This window comes from Conger conger, chromosome 12 (assembly GCF_963514075.1).
Source record: "Conger conger chromosome 12, fConCon1.1, whole genome shotgun sequence".
In the NCBI taxonomy this organism is placed as follows: Eukaryota; Metazoa; Chordata; class Actinopteri; order Anguilliformes; family Congridae; genus Conger; species Conger conger.
This window is the reverse complement of record NC_083771.1, coordinates 32794501-32811181: the sequence shown is the minus strand read 5'-3', so window position 1 is coordinate 32811181 and position 16681 is coordinate 32794501.

The window sequence follows — 16681 nt, the reverse complement described above, 5'->3', positions numbered from 1 at the left end:
ACAAGTACAAGCTGAGCCACTTAGGGCCTCCAATGCCCCAAGGCACACTTAGTGTAATTATAGTAATTGTTATATATGAAATACCTGTGATACCTGCCACAGAAATTCACTATCGATTCTGACTTCAGCCAATGAGGAGGGAGTTAGTGAAGACTCGATGATGACCGCACATCTACAGATAGGGTTTGTGTGAGAGGGGCTTCAGCCCCTGCCACACAGAAACTGTAGTTCTGACATTGTTTTTTCCTTATCATGTAAATCATCATTTGAAAAAGTGCCCCCCTCCCACCACATTCCTAATGGTTTTGCCTCATTCCTGTCATCGAATAGATTACAAGGGGTATTATGTTTAGTTGAACATTTTTCTGTGTTAAAACGTGAATGTTGTACTTTATGGCCTGCCCTGTGGGTAACTGCTGTGAAGTGGCGATTTTTATTTCATAAAATGTATCCAACAAGTGCAAAGAATTGTTCTGATAGACTGGGAGCGAATAACGAGGACACACACACAAACACACACACTCACAGGCTTTCAAAAGAGTACTCTTGTCAAGTCACATCATATGACATTGTCCATTTGTTTCCATTTGGTAATGTATGATACTCGCACTTTTTGATGGAATATGAAATCTGAAGTGCACCTAAAAAGCTCACAAGTAGGTAATACGGAAAAATTGGGATTGAAATTCCTTTCTAATAATTTTCAATAGTTATAAGAGAGGTGACAGGAGTTCACTTTTATTTCAGTATCTCTAGCCTAGAATTCATTTTTGGCTTTTACAGAGGGACATTTATAATTGTGTGATGGCACTTCCCATTTCCATGAAATCGCATAACCATGGTAGTGTAATGGAGGGATCAAAGTACCTGCTGCAGATGGTCAACTGCCTGATCATTCTTTTCATTAGAGCCTCCATTTTGAGAAAAGAAGAAAGAATTAAGAGAAGCTAACTCATCTCCTTAAAAGGAATCTGGCTGGCTTCAATTGAAGTATCCTTTTGGAGACTGCGATTTAAATCTGAGTCCGCGGCGATTCTGAGAATTAACATAGGTGAAGTGCTTTTATCAAGTTCCTGTAATTCGCTGGCTCTCACTCTCACATTTAGAGCAGCTGCTGCTCCAACAGCAATTGACAAGATGACCCCTTTCACTGCCAATCCGGTAATATGAGGCACTGTAGCGACTAAAGTCATGATCTTGGCAGTTTGGTCTTTAATATATCTGCATGCTAGGAGTTGGTGAATTGCTGAGGTCAGTGGTGGTGTATGAAATACTGTGAGAGGCACTGAGTAATAGCCTACTCCAATCCTAGCCTCTGAGGCTTTCTGCCTCTTCTAATAATCATATGTATATGGTACATTGACAAAGGATCAAGACATATACATAACTTAAAAAAAAGTGAAGTGAAAATAACACAGGGCAAATAATGTTACAAATGAAACAACTGTAGAAGCGTTCAGCAGGAAACGACAGCTGAGTTGACCTATCTGGTTGTTGCATAATGTATTGACTACGTCGCTTACTAAAACTGGTTAAAAGCAGAGGGAACTAATTGTGTTGAGCATCATCTTAATGGTGATAACAGATGCACAGTGAATGGTGAAAGTTATTTCCTCTGTGCGTCTCTGCACAGACATCCAGGCAGGTCAGTCACAGCAATTTTCTTTTGTTGGCAAAGCAACCAGGCAGGGGCAGAGCTAGCTTGTCATAAATGTGGGTACGAGATATAACGACATAACTCCACCCCTTGTGTGAAACCCTACCTGGAAATCCAAAGAAGATGGCAATGCTAGATTTGATCTCAACAAATTTATACAGAATTAGTAACTAGACATACTAACTATACTATACTGATAAACACACACACACACACACACACACACACACACACACACACACACACACACACACACACACACTGACAAAGGCTAAATACAGGGCACATTTAATAATCATCACCATGAAAATGATGATACGTGCTGAAGCAGAAAAATCTTTTTTGAACATATTCCAGCATAAACCCTAAATGAGTATTAGGCTGGAAATGTGGCTGACTCATTGCTTAGAAGCAAGATTTAAAAAGCATTTCAATGTATGCCCAGAAATAACATGTAGCCTGAGTGTTTCAGTAAATAGCCTCAGCCAGACAAAAATTCAAGAAACACATTTAAAAGTTCAAACATTTAATTACTGGAATGTTTTCTTCCTTATCTCGCTTTTTCTTTTTTACACCAGATGTATAGCAGATTATTTCCTGTCTGGCTTGTAGTAACACTAGCTGCCCCAGAGGGTCAATGTATTGTTCCAACTGACCATCTTAGAACAAAACAGGAGTCCATTTTAAATATACTATACATTTCAATGTAATCTCTGATTATATGCAGTATATAATCATAGACATTGTTACAATTGACAAAATGTTAGTAGTCAACATTCATGAAGCATGTTATTTTAATAATGTTTGTATGAATTAGGGCTGAGCTAGTGTCCATGTTTTGGTACACATGGCTGTTTACAGTACATGGGTATGCCACACCAGAGGCACCGCTTCTGCATCCAGGGAAGACGAGGCGGGAAAAAGAGACCTTGGATGGGACAGAGTTCAGGAGCCGGTCAATCTCAGAGTGGGCATTGATCTGGATGACCTCCCTTTGACCTCCCTTTGACCTCCCCCGCCCTCACTCATTGTCGCCGCTCCATTGTGGCCGTATTAAGCAAGCGTCCATTAATTTGTGTTTAGGGAGGAAATGAAACACCCATCCGAGAAGTTTACGTGATAAAGTGGTCTGGGAACGGACTGTGGGGTCTTTGTGGGTGACATTTTCACAGGTTGTTTACCAGCGCGGGCCAGACTGACATTGACATTGGGGAGAAAGAGAGGAGGGTTTAACAGTTTCCTCTAAATGACCTGCGTTTGGCAGGGAGTGATTGTGGGGTGTTTGAATAGGCATTGATGCTGGCTGAGGCATGAGATGGAGGCATTCCAAGTTCAAGTATAAAAAAACTTTATGAGCTGAGACTGTTTCCTTTTCGCAGCTTTGGACCGCAGGGTTTGTTTCTAAATGCAGCCTTATACAGTGTTTATTGGGCATTGATTTCAGCCCAATACATTTTAATGCAGCCCATAGCTATGAACATAATTCATTCTAAACACTAAGAACAAAGCTTTTGCCAATTTATGACCACCACAATATATAGAACACAACCCCAACAAATGTATTGATCATGTTAGCTTATTATGTCATTATTTTTGAACAAACACATGCACACATGCAGGCACGCACACACACACACACACACACACACACACACAAACGAAAAGACACACACGCACACAAACAAACACAAAAGTAAATATGTATTGTTCGCTTCATTAACATACTTTGCTTTTGCCCACCTCACCCCCAATGTTGGTGAAGTAAAAACTAATAATAATATTTAAAAAAGTATTTGGCCTTAAGTCTGAATCATTGCTAAAGTATTTCAGTTCAGGGTTAAATCACAAGCTCAGGGTTAATTTACAGCAACAAAATCCAAGGAAGCTTTGAAAACAAATGCCCAAATATGCAAATTGTAAAATATAAAATGCATTTTCTTGCACAAACAATCTGATTCGGGGATCACAGCTACGTGTGCAGTGCAAAGAGCTTCAGATACCTCAGATGTCAGATACTTCCTTCCCCACAGTTTTTTATCCATGAAACCAAATCATTTCCTTTTGACTTTTACAAAAGCGAAAATTGTTTTTAATGATGTGAACAACTTGACCCATCATACTTTAATTCTAGTTCTGGCTTTTATCAGAGGAGGGTTAATTTTATACCAGAATACTTCAGAAACCCAGCATAATGTTTATAGCTGAATACGTTTGACAGCGTAAGCAAGTAATTATATTGGCCAACTGAGGCTATGCAATATTGATTGACTGTCCTTTTTTCCAACATGCATGAGAGTCTGAGATTAAAGGCTGTTGTTGGTTTCTGATGATAAAGTTAATCCCAATTACAAACTGAAGACAGACAGTGCGGGTGAGTAATCCATAGTTATCTCTAATTCTACTGGTGGTTTTATAACCATGTTAAATGCATATTCTGTAAGTCGCTTTAGCTGTAAATGCTTCTGGTAAAGGCCTGAAATTCAATTTTAAATTGTAAGGTTTATATATTTTTTGCAGCTGCTCACATCAATTCAACACGGTGTTCACAAATATTTTCATTTTATACATCAGAAAGTCACAGATATCACAGTTTCCTGAATGTCAAAGTGTGGAGACAAAACAAGAAACAAGAAAAAATATATATATTTCTTGTGATGCATCTCACCACTTCCCATACAAAGTACAATGGTACTGTACATTTGTTTTAATGAAAATGTGCATCATTGCCACGGTATATTACTGGGATATGATCTGGCACTGTTCTTGTGCCTTATCATTTAGATTAGCTTTATTTACTGAATAGCAGCAGGCAGATACAGTTTCTGACAGACAAGCTGCAGTCGAGTTAGACAGAGATCAAGAGAAATGAAGGTAAAGACTGCATCATATTTCATGTAAATTACCATCACTATATCAGATGTGAAATAAAGCTACTGCTACATTCTTCTCTCAGTTCTTTCTTATAGGAAAGAAAACAGGTTTCCATGAACAACAACAACAAATAATGTGTATGCAGTTCCCTCTGTTCCTGTAGCATGCCCCATTTTAAGCCTGTTAATTAGGAGAGAGGTTTTACCACTTTTTGATTATGGCCAGTGACAAGTACACAATCAAACCCGCTGCACCATTAACTGATTTTTTGACACTTTCAGCCCCAGTTCATAAAAGCCACAAACAGGCAAATTGACAGCACCAGAATGAAACAATGACAGGTAAAGATCCAACACGCGCAATCTTCAAAATGCAGCTACCATTTAGATTTCCTCAATCATCAAGGGATGCGCACTGCCAACTGACACTAACTTCTCAAATCCGTTCTGTTGACATTTTATTTTTTCTCTTTGGATTTGATTAACAATAATTAAAATGAGCTCATAAGATCTTCAGTCATTCAAGCCCTAGTGCTATGTCAAACTATTGCATTGTATTAATTTAAAAAATGAATTTAGGATAATGCTATTCATATTAGTATTTACATTTGGACTATACCCATAAATAAATTACATGATGCCTTGAAGTTTGATGAGTAGTATTGTCTGAAATATTCAATTATTTTTGTCTAGCTATAGCTGAAGAAAAAACAAAACAAAATCAAATAATGAATCAATCATAATCTGCAACATGGTAAACAGTATAACCGAATTTTATCCACAATCCTGAGTACCTTTTGAGCTGGTACTACCAGGCGTCATCATCTTTTTCAATTATTCAAGAAGTGTGAATTTTGAAAGTGCTGCTTTCTAAAAAAAGTGATGTGGATGACAGGGCTGGTTCCGTTGTGATCTGCGATGTTCCAGATAGTGGCAGAGGGTTAACGTCTGTGAGCGTTCCCCCTCTTTCAGAGAAGACCTCTTCTGCTCCGCGGAGGGAAAAAAGGAAAGGGAAATCTCTTTCCTTGTCATTTTCCTGTGCTACGGGGTGCGTTCCTTTCCTTCAGATCAACAAAGCCCCAGTCGTTGGCTTTATACTACAAGGAGCAATAGTGTGAAAACCTGCCAGACACCTAAGACATGAATGCACAGAAAAGAAGTCTGACCTCATTATATGTGAAAATAACACTTTGTGTTTAGTGTGTAGACAGCATAAAGAACGCACTGCCACAAGACCATGTTTTATTTATGTATTTGTTGATTTTTATTTATTAAATGGCTCACCGTGTGTCTTTCTTTTTTGAAATGACAGCGCGTGTTGTTCAGGCGGCACAATGTAAATATAGTTTTAGCTTTTCATCAGATTCATAATAGGATGCCCATCAGAAGCTAACGAGGATAATGCCAATCTCATCTCTAAAAAGTACTGTATTCAGACTGTAAAATACTGTATTTAGAAGCAGCACAAAAAGATGGTTTTATTTGCAAATAAATAATAGCAAATAACAATTATATTTCTTTCCTTTTCCTTTCTGAGTTTACTGGAGGATTGTTAATACAAATCAATCAACCAATTGCTCCATCAGAGCACACATCTGATGTGACACTAAGCACATCACAATCAATATACAGGGGATACATTTCTTGAGATGTGCATTAATATGAAGCACTTATCTCTAAATTATAGAACATGAACACTTTGATAAAAACTGAAAATCCAATGCTTGAATTACAGACATTCCACATTGGTACTTCACTATGAATGTGGCACTGAGGCAATGTGGCTGATCACATTTGATACATACACATTCTCATGCACGGGATACGTGTGGAGGTGTACAGTACTGCTAGCAATAGGGAAGCCTCCCATCAGTGTACTCCTATACTCCTGTGTTCTATCAGACAGATACAGCCTGCGACAGCACTGTGCTTACTACAGTTACTCCGTTTCTTCTTTAGGGAACCATCTCCCAAACACAGCCATCACTTACCCATACCCATATGCCTTCCCCCACTCTCCCATCCATTCACCTCTCTCTCTCTGAACACACACACACACACACACACACCCATGCAGCACGTCTCCCACAAACACTTTGTCTACGGACCCTCAGACCCGATCGCGCGCTCCGAACTCTTTAGAGGAGCGCCGAGCCGGAAAATGACCCCATGCTGTCCCAGTTAGCTCAGCCGCCCCTTGTTATCGGCGTTTCCAAGCGACCCATTCACTGAGTTATTTTACATACCGGGCAGACGTCCCGCTACTGAGCCCGCAGCCGCACTAACTTAAAGGGCCAAACGTTAATGGGGACTCTCTGCGCGGGACAATGGGCCAGCGGTACGTGGGAAAAAACCGTCAGACAGCTCCCTGACACCAGCCGGGAGCCCCCTGACCTCCGAGGTCGTCTCGCGAGGCCTCTTTATTTAAACAGGGCCCGTAAAAACAAAGCTTGTCGCGTATAACTATATTCATAACCCGGGAGAAGCTGTGGGACTGCTGCAGGCCTCAGCCGCGCGGTCAGGGCTATCGCTGCGTGTGAGACCACACAGCTCACCAGCCTCAGTGCATCCTGGGAACTCAACGGGTATTCACCAGTGGGAATCTGAGCGAAATGGTCTTTATTATTTGGCAGACAAAAGGGACGAAACGTTTGGAATACAAAATGAAATGTTACCATTTTTAAAAAATAAACAATGACTAAAGCATTTAATCAAAACACCTCTCTTGATTTTAGATGACAAGAAAATAAAAGGTTATTTTCAGATGAAAAACATAGCAGAGTAAAAAGTAGCGAATGTTTTTTTTTTATTGTTGATTATGTATACTCAAAAAAAGGAGACAGGAGAGGAATCTATGCGCTTGTGAGAACTGCTGCTGAAGACCAGCCGTTCCCCTCTCTTCTGGGCGTCTGACAGAATTAAAAACCATGAACTCACTGAGCACAGTAATCTACAGAGCTCACACTCACTTGGGCATGGGGAAACCTCTAAAGGGCTGGATCAGATCCCAGACAAGGGGTGTGGGGGGAGGGGGCCAGAGCACAAAAGCCAAGTGTTTGCCATTTTATTTAGCTGTAAACATCCCCGGTCACTCACCTCCTGACCTGAGGGAGTTTACCAACAATACGCTGATTCCCAGCGCGTATGGACAACATGCAGGTCAAGAGACTGGTCAACTGGTTCAATCTGGGGACAGGGAGGGAGGGAGGGAAAGTGACCGCTGCCCAATTTTAAAACAAGTGCGGAAGTCACTTCTGAGGCAACCTCCGACCTTTTGGTCTCAGGGGTCACACTACTCCCTTGTGGTCTTGCACAGTGGCTGCTTTGTATTGTCTCGTACTGAAGGGTCGGCCATTTGCCGTCTTGTCAAGGGTGCTTTGCTGGAGGGCGTAGGTTAAACCATCACTATCAATTTACGACAGTCATATTAAATGCTACAGACTACATACAATGTTAATTAACTGAATTTTATTGTAACAAACACAAATATGGTATTTAATATATGTATCATTTAGATACCATGAGGCTAACTATAGATTTGGCATTCTTATGTTTGAAATAACATAACCATTACTAAGTTTCTATACTGATGATAAATACTTTACTTTTGTAAATTATTATTCTCACTATTCTCAATAATTCTTATCATGTAGATTCACAAATAAAATAAAATCTGCCAAGGAAATATTTTCAATTTTCAACACCTTTCAAATAAGGCAATGCATGCAAGTGATACGTTTCCTGGTTCAGGTAAGTGCAGGCACTGAACCAGGCACTGAAAAGACCGTAGCAGAGGAACCATGGGGTCATGTTTTGGTTGTCTGGTCACCAACCGCATGAGGGTTATCCCTTGGGTGCCCAGGGGTCAGGCCTCTGTGGTAATATATGTCAGCATATTTGTTAGCCTCTCTCTCCATAACAATGGGTTATCTGTTCTGGTCAAGAGCCTTGAATGCAGGGGCCCCTCCTGTCTGTGACCTGGTCTGGGCACAAGCACAAGCCTGATTAGAGGCAGCGGAGAGGATGTGGGTTAAACATGATAGTTCCTCTCTAATTAGCGTATGCACCTGTGGTGATAGAGAGTTAGGTATAAGATTGCCATCAGCATATAGCACCATTTCAGCGATGATGGCAATATATTGAAATGTTTGCAATATAGTGAAATATTTGCAATACAGTGAAATGTTAAATAAATATGTCTTTAACGCTCATCTTGACCAGGCACATTGCCCCTGGATGCAGAACGCAGAAACACATGCACACTGGGACCTGTCCCTCCCTCCAATCACGGTAGTCTGCTTTTCTTTTGAATTGTTATTGACCATGGTCAAGAAATATACAATAAAATAAATGAACACATGATTTATTTAATTTTGTAAGGAAATGAGTGAATGAATGTTGCCAATCAATTGGGGGCTTTGCTTATCATGGTCATATGTAATATCGTTTAATAAACAAGGTGTTGCAAATTTGTTTTAATGCTACTCTGTACACTGTGTGTTTTTCAAAAGAGTCATGCACAAGGCCAAAGCTGATACCTGTATCGAGCAGAAAGATTGCATAAACATGTGACAAATAATAATAATAATAATAATAATAATAATAATAATAACTTAAACCAAGAATAAGTTTCCAGAGTCCCTTGTCACAGTCAGAATTTGGTAGTGTTTGGTATTATTATTATTAATATTATTATGAACAAAAATCCAAATGAAATTGTGAGTTATTGTCCCTAACCTGTCTGAGACCCTGTGAGTGTTTTGGTAGCCCCAGGGCAGTGAAAGGGGCAGGGGGCTGGAGTGGTCTCTGAAAGGCCCTGGAGAGATGAACGGTGCTGGGCTGAGCTGAAGGGAGTGTGCTGGGCTGAGCTGAAGGGAGTGTGCTGGTTTTGGCTGGTGGTCTGAGGGAGGGGACAGCTGGTGGGGTTCCGGGCCCATTCAGACCAGCTGGATTACAAGGTGGTCAGGGCACTCCTCTGGGGACCTTGTGCTGTCCAGCGGCCCCCAGGGGCCGCGGGGTTAAACGGCTAGGGTCATGGGGGTCATGACCTACAATGGGAAATAGACCCCTTGTATGTGGATAAGTCAAATAGCTCAATGGTGCTAAGCACTCATTAAACACACATAGTCCGCTCGTAATGTGCGCTACTCAGAACTCAATGACAGCAAGGCATGTCAAGGCCACTCACTTGGCCAATTTGATAATGATTACAGAAGAAAATAAAGGAATATGACTTAATATAACCTAGTAGCAGTCCTAAATATGCAGTATTTGAGGTGTTCCCTCTGTTCTTTCAATATTACATTCACATAAATGAATTGAAACTCATACCTTGCTCTTTGCAACGTCGTGTGTGTCCTCACATGCAAATCACATTTAGCATTGCTACATGGAGCCTTTTATTCCATGATTAACTGGATTTACAGCCCAATCATGTAAGCACTCGATCTGAACAAAATATCCAATTCCGATTAAAATTTTATTTGGTTTAAAAGGGGTTGTGTAAACGATTTGATAATCCGTTTAGCAGGAGAATATACTATACCATGTAAACGGCGAAACAGACTACTTTCAAGTACATATTCTGTCTGCGCATGTTTGTTCACAGGGCAAGTGATGCCAATGAGTTTTGGCCCACCCGGGGAAATCCAAAAACTGCTTTTGCCAAACTGATATTGCAATGGACCCTGACATGTTTAGTGGAGATCAATGCTAACTTCACTGTTGGAATGTGCCTATGAGTAGACCCTCCACCCATGTACACTATTGGTCCTTGACGGTTGTTGTCTAAAGTGTTTGTCCTGGGTTTTGTTCTGATGAAGCGCATAACATCGCGGTTGTGCCAGTCACCCCATTCTAACGAGGCCCCAACCTGGAGACGGTGCCCAGTGCCTGCCCCCCCCCCCCCCCCCCCCAGACCCCCTGGAAGAACTTTGAAGATATTTATCCCCTCCGCCCTCCCTCCGTCCCCCCTGAGGAAGGTTCCAGTCTCTTTCTGCGGGCGTCCTGGGACAGGTAGGCGTCGGGGCTGGGTCTCCGCAGGTGTGCTGGAGTTTGAGCCGGGGACACGCCCCACCCGCGGACCGCTTTCATCCCAATCCAGCCCAGCAGCGTGGGCTGGCCTAGAAAAAGGGATTATTTCACAGGGAGAGGGCCTCGGAGGGACCGGCCTGGTGCCATACAGCGAAGAGGAGGGTGGGGGAGCTTTGTGCTTTCCAAATGGATGGGAAATGATTCCGAGGGATTTGCCAGCAATTATACGGTCCGGGCTAATCAATTCACTCCATTCAGCATTCGGGGTAAGCCGATCCGCCCTCACAAAGACGCGGGCCCCGGGGCTGTACCTGAGAAAGCAGCGGGCCAGTGTAAATAGCATGGGCCAACAGTCCCTCTGCAGAAGGGCCCAGAAGAATATGGCTTTGCTGTGAACTTATTAGGGGGCAGATAAGCCGGAGTCGATTCGGGCCCCGCCACTCCCTCCCCCCCCCCCGCCGGTGAGGCTGGCACCGGGGGCCCGTCCGGACGCTCCGCTCCACCTCCGTGCCCCTCGCCCGCTCCCGCTCTCCCCAGTTTCAGTCATCAGTCTGGGGAGAGGACGCAGCTGGAGAGCTGCCTGTTCTCCGTACGGCGTAACAGCCCTGCCTTATCTCAGTGAAGCAGGAGAGAAGCCATTAATCTCAGTCCCGGACACAGTTTCCACCATAATTACATAGTTGTTTTCTATAATTTATATGATACATACTTCATTAGAAATAATTGTAAAATGCATTATGTATTGCAAATACATACACATATTGCAGACCTATTATACTGTACATGCATATACTGTATATCATTCCCAGCTACTTAGTCAGCAATATAGTTCAGCAGAAAATTCCTTGAGCAACCTGTTGGTCAGTTCTGCAGTCTGCTCTCTGATAACGCTTCTGTTTATACTGTACATATATAAAAACACTGGCTTTGTAACCAGCTATTGTCTGAGATGTGCATGAGCTTAGACTGGGTCAGCATATGATTGTTTCTGAGATGTGGCAGCCATGGACGAACACACTGCATTTATTCACATAAAGGAGAAACTGGACAGAATGGCGGAAAACAGCCCGATGAGGCAGCCCTTTTTAAATGCGGAGGGAGATGGACAAAAGATCAGATGTGAACACATTATGGTATATAATGACTGTGATTGTGCAGAGAAAGCCAGGGCTGGACCTACACTGTGAATTATCTGTCTGGAAAGATAAAAGAGCAGAAGGTTGACTCGTGCTCGGAGTGGAGTGGAGTGGGGTGGGCAGCGGAGGGTCGGTGGCCTCTTTAGACCTCCATTTGATCAGAAGAGCATCCGGCAGGTGATCTTTGGCATGCTGTGTACCAGGCGCCTGGCAGGTGTCTGAAAGCCAAGCACAGTGCCAGCTCACCTGATATCAGAGAAGGCCTAATTAGGGGGGACACCTAGTGGTGCTGCCCAGCCAAGGTAGGCCCCACCTGGACCAGCTGAGTGCCAGGGGCAGCTCCATGCTGGGACAGGGTAATGCTGGGACAGAGAGCCTCTCAGGGTAATCCCCTCTCAAACAGGCACAAACCAGAGGACTCCTCGTACCTGGTCCCCCCTTCCAGATTAGAGAGCCAGCAGGACTAAGATCACAGGACTACTACTGTCACTACAAGTACAGTACAACTAGAACCACAACTAAAGAAATACATACAGCAGCTGCTGTACTTTAGTTGCCTAAATGGTCATAAATGATGAAGGTAGCTTCTGCTATGTCCTCACTGATTTTCACTGGTTATGTGATTTACAGGGGATGGAGATGAGTTTTTTTGCAGGTTTTTTAAATATTGTGAGGGGCGGTCTGGATCTGAACCTGAACAGTGTCAGCTGGGCGTAGAATCACTCAGGGACACAGGAAAATAAGAGCATTCCTCACCCCAACTCTCAAGAGCGCCTCCTCTGGCCCATCATGCACCTGCATTCTGCCCCCCACAGCCACAGCTACACAGCTGAGAGAGAAACGCAGCTGAGTCTGGCTGTCTGTATCCCAGAATCCCTCCATCCCATCACTCGAACATGACAGAGCAAAAACAATCATCATAAAGAATTGGAAAATTTGGGGAGAATACAAAAACATTGGGAGAAAAAGGTTGTTTTGAAAAATACCCAGCGAGAGATGGTACTAATGGATGACAGACAATCCAACAGCAATGATTACAGCGTGTTTGAGTAAGTCACTCAGATGCTTAAACAGGCGTATTGATTCTGCGATTCTGCTTCCTGTCTTCATTTGTGTCGGCTTTCGTCTCTTCTGCCTTATGTTCCCTGACACGTTTCCCGCAAAATAAACTCTGAAGGGTAACCATTTGGGGTTTACATTTTTAATCTGATGCGTGAGAAAATTATGCACGCATTACATCCTGAAATGTTCCTCAGCCGCGGATAAAACAAACATTGATCAATGTGCTCGACACATATGGGAAAAAAGAGCATACAATTGTTCATTCAAAGGCTTCAGATTTATGCAAATGTCTGATAGTGCCCAAACGCCATTTACAGACTTGACTACACTTCCAAAGTGAATCCCTGAATGAAGTGTGTTAATGTGATTCAGCACTCCACAGACTCCTGCCTCCAGGCTTACCTGCCGTTTCTGTATTCTCCAGTGAAAAATGTCTGAATTTATACAGATTTGAGAGGGGTATTAAAATAGCATTCTCCATAACGAGTCAGACTTAATGCTATTGAAAGGTGGGTTCGCTTTAATGTCTAATAAGTAACCAAAGGATTTGAATCATGTCGAGGAATGGCTCAGATTAAAACGGTTTCATGGAAATGATTACTGATAACCTACTGCAGAAAAAAAAAAAAAAGCATGGGACATTGACTTATACAAGCACATTTATTTTTTGTACATTTGTTTTAAGTGCATTTTAGACTCCATTCTATGGGCATTTGCAAAAGTGACATTTCTGAGTTGTAATTATAAAAAAAGGAACTTCACTTACAACTAAGAGCGTGACAATGCCCCCCTGACTACTAATTTTACATGATAAAAGCCATCAGTGACCTTAAATGTGTTTTAGATTATGATAATGTTAAACCTGTGGCAAAGTGTTGCCAAAATCCAAGCAGTTAACAACTGATGAGGGAGGGGGGGCTGCCAGAAACTTGGCTGGAAGCCATTTCCAGCTGCATAATTTTTCTGTAGTCCTGCCAGAGGGTAGAAAATCACATTACTCAAATTGGGTTAGCTCTCTTTAAAGTCAACAGTCCTTTTAATTTAGAGTGCTGTAATGCTTCATAAAGACTGCATCCAAGAAAGCTTGCCACTGGCTCCTTTCAGACATGATGGCCAGAGGATGGTTGTTGGAGGGTCTATGGGGCCCCTAAAAACAGCCTGTCAGCTGTTAGAGCTCTGTGTTTCGTGCCACCTTTCAGAGAAGACCTGCGCTCCCTGCCACCAACGCCCCGAAACCGCCAGGCCACTGGGAAGGCACAAACACGGGCACACTGGATGGTCAGCTCTCCCCCTCTCTCTCTCTCTCTCTCTCTCTCTCTTTCACTCACTCTCTCTGCAGACTGTATGCAGCTCAGTCCCACAGGAATAGCGTTCACAGGGAGCAGAATGGACTGACTCACATTTTTAAAGGATTGCGACTCTCCACAGCCACATCCAGTGCTCCCATCCACACCGGACCAGATATGCTGCTGCCAAATCCAACTTTGTTTTCCGTCAAACTGCCCTAACTGAGCAAAACCAAGCAGCAGTAAAGCCACTGCAGCATGCAGAAAAGAGCTATTCAATTATGTATATGTTATGTATAAAAAACCACCATCTTAAAGCATCACATGATGGTTTATTTTTAAAACCCAATGATACTGGATTCACACTTGTAAAATACCTCAGGTAAACCTAAATAAAAAGTGTGAATGAAGGCACAAGTATTATCATGTATTATCTTTATCATGTATTATACTTTGTTTCCCATAAGTACATTCATTCACTGGGGCATAATTTTACTGCATTTTGTAAAATAGGTTTCTTAATTTAATTGTTTTTCCTAAGTAGGTAGTGATAGTAGTGATGGATTGTTATGTATGTTACATTAAATGAATCAATTTAAAAAGACATATTTCTTGCAAATCATGATATTACAGGAGTACAGAGCAATATAAAGCTGAAAATACAATGCTATCCCACTATAGCAAGGTAAAATGTGTGTTTAATTGAATCCATGTTTGCTTAACTGTGGGAAATTTATTGTTGGATTATGAATTGCGCAATTCATTTCTAACTAATCATTTTCATGGGAAAATAAAATGAATTACAAACAGCGACATGTAAAATGCTTAAAGCAATTTTTTTTAAATGAGACTTTCACAAAAAGCACTCATTTTGTCGTCAACGGATGAATCTGGCAACATTAAACCAGAGCCTCACGTACAAGACCATTCCGCCTCTTAACCACACCAAGGCCATTGTTGCATATTCAATTAAAAGGACGTTCGGTAATGGGGAAAGATACGCAGTTATTCCTCACAGAAAAGGGCCCTGCTGGAGTGGGGCAGTGGGAGTCGTACCCAGGGTGGCAGCGCGCGCCGCATACCCGCCGTGCCATCCTGTAATGATGATATCATGTACTTAAACGCGCCTCTGCGATGCCCGCAGGCACCCCCCAACCACGCGCAGCTGTCAGCTGGAGACGGCGTCTCTCCTCCGCCTTTCACGTCAGCTCACTCTCCCTTTCTTTCCCCTGTTTGTTCAGCACTTTGCCATTTTGTGCCTTTCTTTCCCACTGCGGTTCATTTTCTCGGAGATGGGAAAGAGCATGAAATCTGTATGAAAACATTGTCCTCACAGCCCCGTGTGTTATGGATTTAGTTGTGTATGATTATGATGTAAATACAGTTTTCTAGTAATAACTGAGGTAATAATTATTGGGGATTCTTTGGTGTACGCCTTCGCTGATTCATACAAATGAAGATAAAGGAGTTATTTTAGCTGAGAACATTGAAATGCTATGCTGTGCTTTGTTCTTGGAATATAAGCAAGTGTTTTTATTCTTTGTTTTTATTTCTTTGACTATGTATTTTAGTAACTGCCAAACATGCCCTCATGAGTGAGTATCTGAAATAGCTTACTTGTTTATATTTCTTACAAATACAAATTACAAGAATGAGTGCATCCTAAACGCTTATCTCAATACTCCAAACGTATTATATTCACTACTGAAGGGGTTTACATTTGGGAGTGGCAGTGTACACTGTTATCACTGAAACATTCACCAATCAAAATACATGCTATAGCCTATAAAACTATTGGCTTACTGATAATTGCAATACAATTTCAGATACACACTAAACATATTTTTTTACTGCAAGTAATATATTATTTGTGAAACACAATGGCATAGAGAATAGGGGTTTAGACAACTTTAACTGTGACAGTTAAAATCAACCTTCACCAGAACCCTGATACTGCTGTTCTTCTGGGACCATGACACATAAATGATCAAAAATAATACATTTGAAAAAAAAAGTAAAAATATATTTCAAAACATTAAAATGATTACAATATAAAAAAGAGAATGAACCATATTTATTAACCCCATTTAATTTGATGCAGAAATATAAATAAGGTACGTAAATACATGTGTGTAAGGAAAGACTTATAGTAGACCTGCATGCTTTTTAGTTGAAATAAGGACTGCACAACATAGGATATTGTAGACTTTAGTTAATGCTTTCTTAATGGCATGCAGTAGTCTTCTGACATGGCTGAGAGCTTGCTGCTCGATACTGCCCTCTGTTGGTTTCACAGTCAGATGGGTGTTCCCTTCACCAGAGAGAATATATTAAACACCAGACAAAATGTTTAGGCAGTCCTTTAAACAAAGCTCAATGTGTTCTAAATGTGTATCAACTCATTTCCCTTGTCTTTAAATGCGAATTATTGTCCATCATATTGTGTATGTCCTGAATGCTGCATCATTGTGTTTAAAAATTATTGTTGTGCAAAATGGCAGCATTTTATAATTACAGGAGAAGGACATCTCAATTAATAAAGTGTATTTTGAAGATTTTAAGAAGTTAATTGTATACTGGTAAATTGTAAGTCATAAATTGGGGCTATATTAAAAATTGTATCTTAATAACAAAGCT